Here is an 11,876-nt window from a genome sequence, read left to right as displayed (position 1 = left end):
TACTGCTTTCATTCACAACATAACTAAACTGGCATTTTCTCTAAAATAGACTGAAAAGGGCTTAAGAGTGGCGCTAGTTAGGTTACTCGAAAATAAATATTGTACAATTCATAATGTTTCTCACACAGTAATCTCAATGCTGTTTTAACATCAAATACAGTGCAGAAATATTGGAAGGAAAATATTAATCAAGAAACGGAGACACATGAGGAATCTTAATCTTCATATCAGGTACATATGCTATATGCATTTTTCAAATCTTGTCCTTTTATGCAATATTAACAAATCTCTTGATTTAAAGTCACTGTCTGTGTGACAGTCAGGGGTCAGTAATGGTGACAAACCCTCAGAGAATAATCAGTGACTTAGTATTTTTCAGCTCACTGGTTTGGTAAAATGCCAAACTCAAGGCTTCAAAATGTCAGTCACTGTTATGTCCATTTCATTCACTATTTTTAGAATCTATGATCAAACTGAGCATTTCTGTCATGTACGTAGGAAAGTTTTATCTCTGGCTTATCATATTTAAACAAATGGGGATGCTATCCAGATATAAATCTGCAGCCTTGTCAGCACACAGAGAGTCTCTGTCAGTCCATGCCCACCAGCATATCCTGCAAACTAGCATATAGTAAACATTTTTAGACAGTTATCGGTGAAAAGCATTGAGAGAATCCGGTCGGAGATTGATAACAGATAAATGTTTTACACGAGCAATAACTTCTTTCAACGTGGAGTTACTATCTGCAATCATGACACATGCATAAGTAGGTGCAGCCAAAATATAGACTGTAGTGCATCTGTGTACTGGGGAGGACTTGAGGATGCCTAGTTTAGGTCCTCAATACTCTGCTGCTATTGGCCAAATCTTCCATATGTGTAGGAATATCTGTAGTTTTGCTTTTTAAAACTCAAACTTAGATCTAAATTTTGACTTTTACATCTAACCTCTGACTAAGGAATGTTGATAAAAGATCATTACACCCAAATCCCATAATTAAAAAAAGTATTGTCTTACATACTGCTGGTAGGTCTACGTTGCACACAGCACAGAATAACAGACAAAGCTCAAAAGCTCAATAAGATAAATTATTTATAGGCTGAACACAATATGTTGCCTGTCACGTTTTGCTGAAACATGACAAACTACAATATCTGGAATAAAAAGGTCAAGGTTAATTCTGTTCTTAAACTTGAATTTACTGGACTGTATTATGTCATCATAGTCATGATTTTCAGTTCCAGGAATTGGATCTGAACGCTGTGTGTTCAGTTGTTTGCAGTTAAAATAACTTGATGATGATGAACCAGGCTCAACCATTGCTGCAAGGCAATGCAGCATTGCAGCACTGGCCAGTTAAATGTATTCATGTCTTCTGGGTACTCATCGGGGATTCCCTTTCTGTGTTCCATCTCCTCTCCACGTCTTCCCACCAGTTGTCCTGCCTTCTTCCCTCTCAATGAGTGCTTGCTCCAATCATATGTTTTTCCTGATGTCTATTTAGTTCTTCGGTACATTTGCCAGTGCACGGCTGTGATTTCATGTGAGCAGTCCGCCTCTGTGCTGTGTGCTCTGCGTGGCTATTGTTTGTTATAAATCGTTTTGGTTAACTTGATTGGTGTATGTGCTAACTGAGCACGCGAGTTGTAAAAGGAGCTGGGCTTTGGAGTAAGCTTTTTTTGTGTTTGTATCTTTTGTTTACATAGTAGCCTACATACTCTGTTTCTGCACCTCACCGTAACAAAACTCTGTATCGGTCTTATGTGTGTCTACTGTGGGTTACAGCTTTCTTTTGTTTGTGTTATTGTTTGCTGTCACCCTTCCCCCTCTCTTTGTGTTCACATGTTGCCTGCTACTATTATGTAGCATAAACATCTAAACAATAAACGGCTTTCGGCAGCTACCTTTGTTCCTAGGCATAATATCTGCAGGTTGTAACATATGGGTGCTCTTCCAGGAGATTTCTTCCCATAAATCAGAAGCCAAATTGTATGGTTTTTGTTTGACTGATTGATTGTTTCCACATGCGTAAAATGGTGTCCTTTGATTTAGCTCAGTTTGTAGAAAGTCCGTCCCATGCTCTGATTGACACTCTCCGCAGGGAAGATTTATTAGTCGTTGCAGCCCACTGCGGTGTCTCACTGTTACTGATCTGATCATGAGTGGAGTTTTGTTTTTGGACTTCTGTGCTAGTGACTGGCCATAATAATTACCATGTTCAAGCACAGGGTGCTTCATAAGTGTACCTGGTACCAGAACACCCTTGGCTAAAGATTGATGATTGACTTTGTGGTGATACCCTCAGATCTGTGGTGACTGATCACCACCAGGTGGGGAGTTGGATTAGATGGCAGAGGAGGCTGCCAGACAGACAAAGTAAACCCAAGTGTATAGTGAGGGTGAATGTCTTGCTGAGGCCCCTGTTCACAAGGTCTTCAACTCCAACCTCTGGAAGATTTTTTTGTGCATTGCAGGGGAAGTTGGGGACATGGATGCGAGTGATCTGTATTCAAAGCCTCCTTTGTGCTGCAAAAAGTTGTGTTCAGAAGGCTGTTGGTTCCTGTTGTGGTGGCACCTGAAAATCCTGCTGGTTGACACCAAGGGTTAAAGGAGGCCATGAAGGTGGCCTTTCAAGCTTGGCCCTATGGGATCTCCTGAAGCAGCAGATGGATACTGATTTGCCAGGAGGGCTGCAGTTGTGCGGGTTGCCAAAACAAAAACTCTGTTGTGAGAGGAGTTTGGGGAGGCTATGGAAGACTTTTACTTGGCCTTAAAAGAGTTGCTTCAGGCACAGTTGAGATGCTTCGGGCACAGTGTTTCCAGATTGGAAATGTTAAACTGTCATACCAGAGGCTCGAAATGATCAGATTTTGAGAAAAAATGTTGTTTGCCAGTCACAATCACAAGAACAAACTTTAGTGAGCAAGTATTTAAACAACACATCTACAAATCTACCCATACCCACTGCCTCAGAGAGAAGCTATTTCTCAGTCTACAATCTAAATATGCTTTTACTGGGATGTTTTTTAACACACTCTATTACTTGTTGTTGAATATTTTCCATGATAGTATTACTTCATTTTCGTAAAAGATATAGGCAGTGTTGATGATTTTAGTGGGAGTTCAGCTCCAGGCGCGCTGACTCACTGTGGCTATAAGCACGTCGTCAGCCTGCTGATTTAGGCCAGCATTCTCTGTCAGATAGACCAGGGATGTTTGTCTTATTTGACCCAGGGGCCACTTTTGCAAAATGAGAGGACCAGTTAAAAAAAAAAAAACTAAACTAATATATAAATAATTATAAGCCAGTCAGTGGTCCTGGGGCTCCTCTGTGGTTTTTTTTATTAGAAAAAAATGGGTGCAGAATCAGAAAAAAGTGTTAAAACCAGTTAAGCATATTTTCTTTTAGTTACCAGCTCCTCTTTATTACGCTTATGTTTATGTATTTGCCACATTTACCATATGTTTTCTACCTAATAATTTAAAAAAACGTATTTATTTATTTTTACTCAGCTTTGAACTGGTATTCCTTGGTTTTATGTCTTTGTAAAGCACTATGTAACTTGTTTTTTTAAACGTGCTTCACAAATAATCTTAAACTGGAGATGACTGAGGTAGAGCTACAGCTATATATAAAGAAAGAGAGCAGGCAGGCAGCTATGGATGTGACCAATTCACGTGTCTCTGGATGAGACACATTTGTTGTTTGAGCCTGTCTTTAAGTCACTTAAAATCCTATACTGTAATGAATTTCTGTAAATTTACGGTGAATTTACAACAGTATCTTACTGTTTTTTATAATAATTGTAAAATACTGTTAAATATTCATCCACAGCGTGTAAATTAACAGTTAAATCAGTCAGTTAACAATAACAGTAGATAACTGTAATTTAACAGCATAAAACTATGGATTGCTGTAAATTTCTGATGTTAGAACAGTATCTTACTGTATTTTTTTTTTTTAATTGTAAACTACTGTTAAATATTCATCCCCACATGTAAATTAACAGTTAATGCTTGGTTAAGAATAACTAACTGTAATTTAACAGTATAAAACAGTATTTTCTGTCTTGCCTTCACAAGTCTTGTCACTATCCATCAGTATCTTACTAATAATTGTGAGCTTTTGTTTCTGTTTTGATGATACCACTTCTTTATTAATCAAACTTTTCACATTACTCAAGTCATTTTTGAATGGCAAGATGTGACAGGATATTCCTGAACCTGACTTTGGACAGCACAGCTTCTTCATCATTCGGAGCAGTCCATGTGGACTTCAACCAAAAAGGTAAAGTTATTTTTATCTCCAAAAACTGTCAATGTCCAGTATTGTTTTATCTGCATGATTATTAAACAGTTGACATTATAAATAATAGCCTATTTCATTGGGTCTGTTTCACCTGGTCAGGCTGCTAAAATTGGCAAAGCAAGCTCTGTAACTTAGCAAGCTTGAACTCAGTTAGCTAACATTACTAATCTGGTGTTGTTTCTGACCTTTGTAAGGTGTGTTAGCATCTTATCACTTACTCATTCAATTTCATTTAAAGGTTCTGACAAATATAGGCCAGCCTGTTAACAGTACATCAGATTTTCAGCCTTTCATGAAATAGTTCTGTAAATAAGGTAACGTTAGGGTATCCTTGGACTCAATTGAAGCCAGTTAAAAAAATAGACAGTAAAGGTAACTATCTCGAAGATCTGCATTTCATTCTCTGTGGTGGCACCTGTGGTGATAAACAGTAATTCTGGACCTCACTCGACCTGAGGATCCAAACAGTGTTGCCTGTGTGATTTCGTGCTTGCTGAAAAAAAACAGTAGGCCAGGCCGCAACACAGCAATTTGAAGTCTGTTGCATTAGCTCTGTCTACCTTGTTTTGCAGACCAACTGCTGAGTGAGGTAGAACTGTTCTTCATTTATACATCCATGGGTAACGTTGTGCAAGGAAATGCAAGGGCTTTCACTTCTTTGTTACTCCAGTAACAAATGACTGTTGTTACTGTTCAGTGAAAGACAATGACTTAACTGGCATTTATTTAAATGAACATGCATTATTACAGCTAATCGGCAATTACAGTATGAAGATTAACTTGTGTTTATTTGTGCTATTATAGAGCTGACCGTACAACGGAAAACAGGAAGGAACGGGAGGATCATCAAAAGGAAGTGAGGACCTGGACTTGCCAGTATTTCATCAGATGTAAAGGTGTGGTGTGTTGGTGTGTTCTTCTCAGAAGCAACATTAAAACCATGTTAAACACATTTTATCATAGTCCATTGTAGTAATGCCTGTCTTTCTCATTCAGTTTAGAAACTGAAAACAAATCAGCTTCTTAAACTTAACGTTAACCAGTTCATCACATACTGTAGGAAAATCTGTTCATGTAAACTGTATGATATTGTCATATTGGCCCAGTATTTCTAAATGCCAGAAGATTTCCTTTTAACACACTGAACCTGAAAAATACAGATTTGTTGTCAAAGACAGACATTTAATGATAGCAAGATGATCTCATGTGGCATGTGTGCTAAGACTTGCGCTGATATCGTAACATATGTGAGGCACATGCGGACCCATAGTTGCACACCCAATGCGTCTTTTAAGTGTGTTTTTCCTGGATGTTATAGAACTTTCCAAAAGTTCAGAACATTTAAATCTCACAGCTACTTGTTTGTTTGTTTTACAGGCACTAGCCATCGGTGACTGAGGATACCAGCCAAATACTGAAGTCAAGTACTCTCACTGTTTCCTCTGTCTTTCCCTCTGCACATACAAAGGTCTGCTTTGGAGTGCCACAAGATTCGGTGCTCGGACCAATCCTTTTCACTTTATATATGCTTCCTCTAGGCAACATAATTAGAAAACATTCCTTAAATTTCCATTGTTATGCTGATGATATGCAATTATATCTATCTATGAAACCAGATGAAACTGATCAGCTATCTAGACTTCAAACATGTCTTAAGGATGTAAAAGCCTGGATGAGCCGTAATTTCCTGATGTTGAATTCAGACAAAACTGAAGTTATTGTTCTTGGCCCAAAACACCTCAGAAGCTCCTTTTCCAACAATGTAATTTCTCTAGATGGCATTACCTTGGCCTCTAGCACAACTGTAAGGAACCTCGGAGTTTTATTTGACCAGGATTTATCCTTTGCCTCCCATATAAAACAAACTTCAAGGACGGCTTTCTTTCACTTGCGTAACATCGCAAAAATTAGACATATCTTATCCCAAACAGATGCTGAAAAATTAGAACATGCATTTGTCACCTCTAGGCTGGATTACTGTAATTCCCTATTATTTGGTTGCCCCAACAAATCTCTTACGGTGCGTACCCACCAAACGCGATGAAAATTATTTCATCGCGCCTCAAATGAAATCGCGTCGCGCCGGACGCTCCAGTTTTGACGCTCGTACAAAAACCCCAAAATGGGACTCGACGCGCGACAAAATTGCGCTGCGCGTCGAGCCCGCCCAAACAACAACATTTCTTCCGCCATTTCATTCTTTCGTTGACCATGCCTGAGATAACCACGATCGCTGCACTGTACCTGCTCTGGAGAAGTTCCCAGCGTCGTCTGCGGGCTAGGCGCCGACGTCGGTTCTGGGTGCTGTACAAGGGACAGGAACTGTCGTACAGCTCTGGGTGAGCGGTGACGGCGATGATAAGCTGCTCCTCCATTGTTTCTGGCGATTTGATTAGATTTTGCGAGGGAACACCAGGACGTCCATATGTCAGCATGTCGATGACGATCTCAACGCTGATAGGCTGTCGCGGTGCGTCTTCATGCGACAATGCCGCAAAAGATCAATTATTTCAACTTGAGCGTTGGACGCGACGCGAATTTCGCGTCCAACGCGCCGCGCAATCGTGTCCATCGCGTCGTCCGGCAAAATGAGGCGTCAAATCGCATCTTTGCATTGACTTTGTATGTAATCTTGAGGCGCGATCATTTTTAATTGCGTTTGGTGGGTACGCACCGTTAGGTCTCTCCAACTGGTGCAGAACGCTGCTGCTCGTGTTTTAACGGGAAGCAAGAAAAGGGATCATATTTCTCCTGTGTTAGCTTCTCTGCACTGGCTCCCTGTGAAATCCAGGATTGAATTTAAAATCCTCCTCCTTACTTACAAAGCTCTAAATGGTCAGGCTCCGTCCTGTCTGTCACAGCTCATAGTTCCTTACCATCCCTCAAGATCACTGCACTCTGAAAACGCAGGGTTACTTGTGGTTCCCAAAATTTCCAAAAGTAGGTTAGGAACCAGAGCCTTCAGCTACCACGCTCCTCTCCTATGTGTTGGAGTATGTAAGTATGTAACCTAAATCTCTGTAACCAAACAATGATCAAATCAGCTAAAGTGTGATTATAATGCTAGGATAGGGAACAAGTTTCATGTGACATGAGCCCTTAAGGATCTGTCCAAGAAAAGTTAAAATTGTTATGCAATTGCAAAAATTATGAAGTGAGAATGTTGAAACTACTGTTAGAGGAATTGAAATGCTATTGTATAGGCCATTTAGGAGTGTCATGTTAAGGTCATCTGTAAACAGAGACAAAAATGAGGAAATATTTTTGTATATGAGACAAAAAAAAAGAGAGTGTGGGTGTCTAGTCTCTGTGACTGAGTTCAACAGGTCATGCAGAAAAGGAAAAAACAACTCCTAAAAAGGGACTGTCCTTGAAGTTGACCAATCCAGAGAAAATACCACGCTGAATGGGGAGCCAGATGACGAGGGGAACCAACCAGAAGATGATTCTACCTTCATTCACATTTCCTCATTGTAAATAGTATAAAATACTGGATCAGGGAAAGACAGGTTGTCAGAATGCAGGCTGACTCGCTGATGTTATCAGCTAGGGAGATGCATTTCTGATCCAGAGCTCTGTAACTGCTCATTGCTTGCTTGAAAAAGATTCACTAAAAGGTTTGAACTCAAAATTCTAAATTTTGTGTGGACATTCAGTTATTTACTGTTTATTGAGTTGCTTTTAAGAATTCTGAACATTGCGCTCACCCTGGGAGGGTGAGAGTTTTTCTACTTGCAGCAACCAAGAGAAAAACTCCTTCACTGGCCGTAACCTTGACTGTGCCTGACCGTGGTGATAGCGGTGCTGATGCTGCGACCCTGCCTTTGGTTGTGCTCGTGCTGTGGCTGTACTGATACTGTGCCCCTCGCTCGCCCTGATTGTGGTCTGGTCCAGGTTGCGGTGATGCTGTGATCTTGCCTTTGGACAACTCCCTTTCAACATATGCATGAGACTGTTATCTCTCTCAACATCATCATAGAGAGCAATTACTAATTTCACACCTACCATCATTGTAATATGACATGCATCTGTTTCTATTATTGCTGTGCCCCCCCCTCTCTCTCACCCTCTCTATTTCTCTTTCCTTTTTTGCCATGATTGTATTTCATTTGCTATTTACGACATCTATTGCTTGTCTGTCCGTCCTGGAAGAGGGAGCCATCATTATCCTCTACCGCTCTTCCTGAGGTTTCTTCCTTTTTTTTTTTCCCGTTACAGGGGTTCTTTTTGGGGAGTTTTTCCTTGGGTGATGTGAGGGTCTAAGGGCAGAGGGATGTCGTACATTGTAAAGCCCTCTGAGGCAAACCATGTTTTGTGATAATGGGCTCTATAAATAAAACTGACTTGACTTGACTTGACTTGACTTGACTTTCTCCTTCTCTTCTCTTTCTCCACTTTCATTGTTATTGTTCACATCTACATGTGCAAAAGATGTGTTTACAAGCTAGACTGTTCTGTTACACTGCTGTTTATGATATTTTAATTCAGTGTTACACTGCTCTTGATGCTATTTTAATTCAATGTTACACTGTTCTTGATGCTATTTTAATTCAATGTTACACTGTTCTTGATGCTATTTTAATGCAGTGTCTGAAGTTACACTTATTAGTAAAGCCTGTCATTAAGGATTTTATTATTATGTACAGTTTCTTCCAAATAGGTACAAATGTTCTAAATGTTATTAGTATTACAAACTCTGCTGAGGATTTGCATTAAAGTACAGCAATGTAATGGAATATATATTCTCTTGTGTTTTATACCTGGGGTTCTCAAACTTGCTACTTAAAGGTCTAATCTGATTTTTATTCAAGGTCAGAGTTCAGGAATGATTGGCAATAGCATTTAATCAACATTAAATCAGTTCACTTATGATTATTCTGGGAAACGGCGTTAGTGTGAGCGCTCTGTACTCTGTCAGTTCTTGATTCTTGAGAACAGCATCACAGTGAGTGGTTGTTGCATTGTTCACTTTGTGTTACTCTCCTCAGTCTCCTCCACTAGCATAACTGCTACTTTTCTTCAGTTGGCACAGACAGGCGAATAGTGGTGGATGCATGTTGCTGGATGCCTTTGTGATAGGCTTAAGGTAGAAGCACAAGCACAAGAAGGTACATAATTTAAGTAAAATACAATAAAAGTCATGTCTTGCATGTTAATTGTAGGACTTGTAGATGTTATCTGCTGTCATGATAAACATGATGGACATGGGTCCAAATTGACTTGCTGTTCAGTCTAGAATTTCAACAGTCCTATATGATGTTATAAGCTACTTTTTTAATTTGTGGGGATTTATAGGAATTCAATGCAAAATTGCAGATTTAATATCCTTCTTGAATAAAGTGGTGTATTCTGTAAAATTACCATAACACAGTAATCCTACTGTCATGTACTGTAATCCAAAATACAGTGGTATACTGTTAAAATAAATAACAGCAGATGCGCTGTAAAATTACCACACTACCCACTGTTATCCTATGGTAATATACTGTAATTCAAAGTACAGTACTATACTGTTAAAATAAATTACAGTAGGTGCATTGTAAAATAACAGTAAAATACTGGCACCCCTGCTGCCAGTATTTTACAGTTATTTTACAGCGAAATTCTTTACAGTGATATAGTCACAGTGCTAAAATGATGAAATCAAGATGGAAAAACTATAGTGGAAAAAGTCAATAATCATTCATGCGTTATCCCACATCCTGACGAGTGATGTGCGTGGGCTGTATTTTCCAGATGCTTCTCTTAAAACTCCTCAGCACAGATGTCTCTGTCTAACTATGAAGTGAGTTTTTAGAATTAGCAGAACAGTTACTTAAGACATTTTAGTAGTATTGTTGTTGTATTTTTAGTAGGATTGTATTTTTTCCAATAAGAATTAAGATTAAAGAGAGAGAGACATAGGCCTATAGAAATTTGGTTTTAATTAAACGTGGGTGTACAACGCGCACATTTTTTACGGGATCAAAAACACCTGAAACTGAAAAAACTATTACAAAATTTGCGTACAGGCACCCACGGAAGTATTCCGCTTCCAAAATTTACAAAACAAAATTTTACACAGACCCAAATTTGGGCCTACGGAGGAGTCCACACAAATCGAGCTCCAGGCGCTCTGTTAAAACGATGCTATGAATGTAAATACGGAGCGAAAGTATCAAATAAAAGCTATGTTTTGTTTTTTGTTTTGTTTTGTTCTGTTTTTAAATGTGATCGTTAATTGTGTTGCGTAATTGATTAACTGATTTACCTCAGACATTTTCAATCCCATCGCATGCTGCCGCTGCGGTTGAAATCCTGTCCCGACATTCCTCAGAATATCCACCTACATAAAAATAAATAAGAAATCACAGCAGGACAAAATGCATTTTTGTAACGCATTTACCTGTGAAATACATTAAGTGCTTTATAAATTCTAACTCACATGCCAAGTGTGCACTGTATATATGGAAAAGGCCTTTGAAAACTTCGTAAACCAGCAGTACACATAATGAAATTGGACTCAGAAATAGACATAATTTACGATTACTTACGATGTCAGTTATCTGATGCTGTCACAGTCCTCTTGTTCACTCCATTTATTGTTGGAGAAAAATCATTAATCTTTTTTAAAAAATCATGCTAAAGTTAAGATCAAAATATCATAGCTATTTTTTCCTTCATTACTGTACTGCCCATACTGCACAAATGTGTGAATGGAAGGTGAATACAGTATCCATTTGTCAAAACCATAAACCTTTTTTTTAATTCTCAGGTCAACTGTGCAACATGATCATCCCATGGGTACGGGAAGTTCTAAAATAAGCAGCCATTGGAAATGCAGCCTACGTCACACACATTGGCGTGGCTGAATTGTTTTTCTACCGCCAGATGTTAACAAATCACAAATGAATGAGTTTTCCTTCTGGAGTTCGTCATTTGCAGAAACAAGCTCAAACTTAGCCTGACTGGCATTTATGCTGAAATAGTTACCGTCTCCATACATTGTAAAGTCGAGCACAATATGATGCATTGAGTAAAAGTAGCGTCACCAGCCTTGTGACTGGTTAGTGATATTGAATGGTTTGCCGTCTCAAATATTAAAATTAGCCCCTGCATAATTTAGGAAAGCTGAATTGCACCTCCTTATGGTGCACTAATGGACCTGTTATATGTTTGATTTGATCACCTTCATATCTGCGTTTTTATCTCCTCAGTGTTACATTTATAGATTATCTGCCCATAAAGATTTTAAAGGTTGGATTTATCTCCACTAATATTGATTCCCCGTGTAAACAGTATATTTCAAGTATTTGTATGTGACTACTTGTATGCTTTTGACCTTTGTCTTTCTCTTTTTCTTATCTTTGTAATATTTTTATTTATTTACGAATAGATTAGTATGCACATTGGAGAGTGCCTTGTAATTTAGGTTTTTTTTTCTATTGCTCCTGTATAGTTTTGTAGGCTTTATATTTTAATTTGTTTTTGTGATCATTTTTTTATTTATTCATAATTTACATAATAGAGGAGGAGCATCCCCACAGCCAAAAAATAAAAGAGACTGGGGGCAATTATTTACATTTA

At 38.7% G+C, this 11,876-nt stretch overlaps 1 long non-coding RNA gene across 2 annotated transcripts; it reads left to right on the top strand.

The window, feature by feature from the left end:
• The first annotated feature begins 5,923 nt into the window (after positions 1 to 5,923).
• Positions 5,924 to 9,046, top strand: LOC148189360 (uncharacterized). 2 transcript variants are annotated; one of them, XR_015776721.1, is made up of 2 exons: positions 5,924 to 7,927; positions 8,049 to 9,046. It is a non-coding gene; the product is annotated as an uncharacterized LOC148189360 (long non-coding RNA). The 2 variants fall into 2 exon arrangements; XR_015776720.1 differs by having other exon boundaries at positions 8,026 to 9,046.
• Positions 9,047 to 11,876: the final 2,830 nt, after the last annotated feature.

This window comes from Plectropomus leopardus, chromosome 6 (assembly GCF_026936395.1).
Source record: "Plectropomus leopardus strain MGB_pleo_1.0 chromosome 6, ASM2693639v1, whole genome shotgun sequence".
Lineage (NCBI taxonomy): Eukaryota > Metazoa > Chordata > Actinopteri > Perciformes > Serranidae > Plectropomus > Plectropomus leopardus.
Note: the sequence above shows the minus strand (reverse complement) of the source record. Positions and strands in the feature narration are given on the sequence as shown.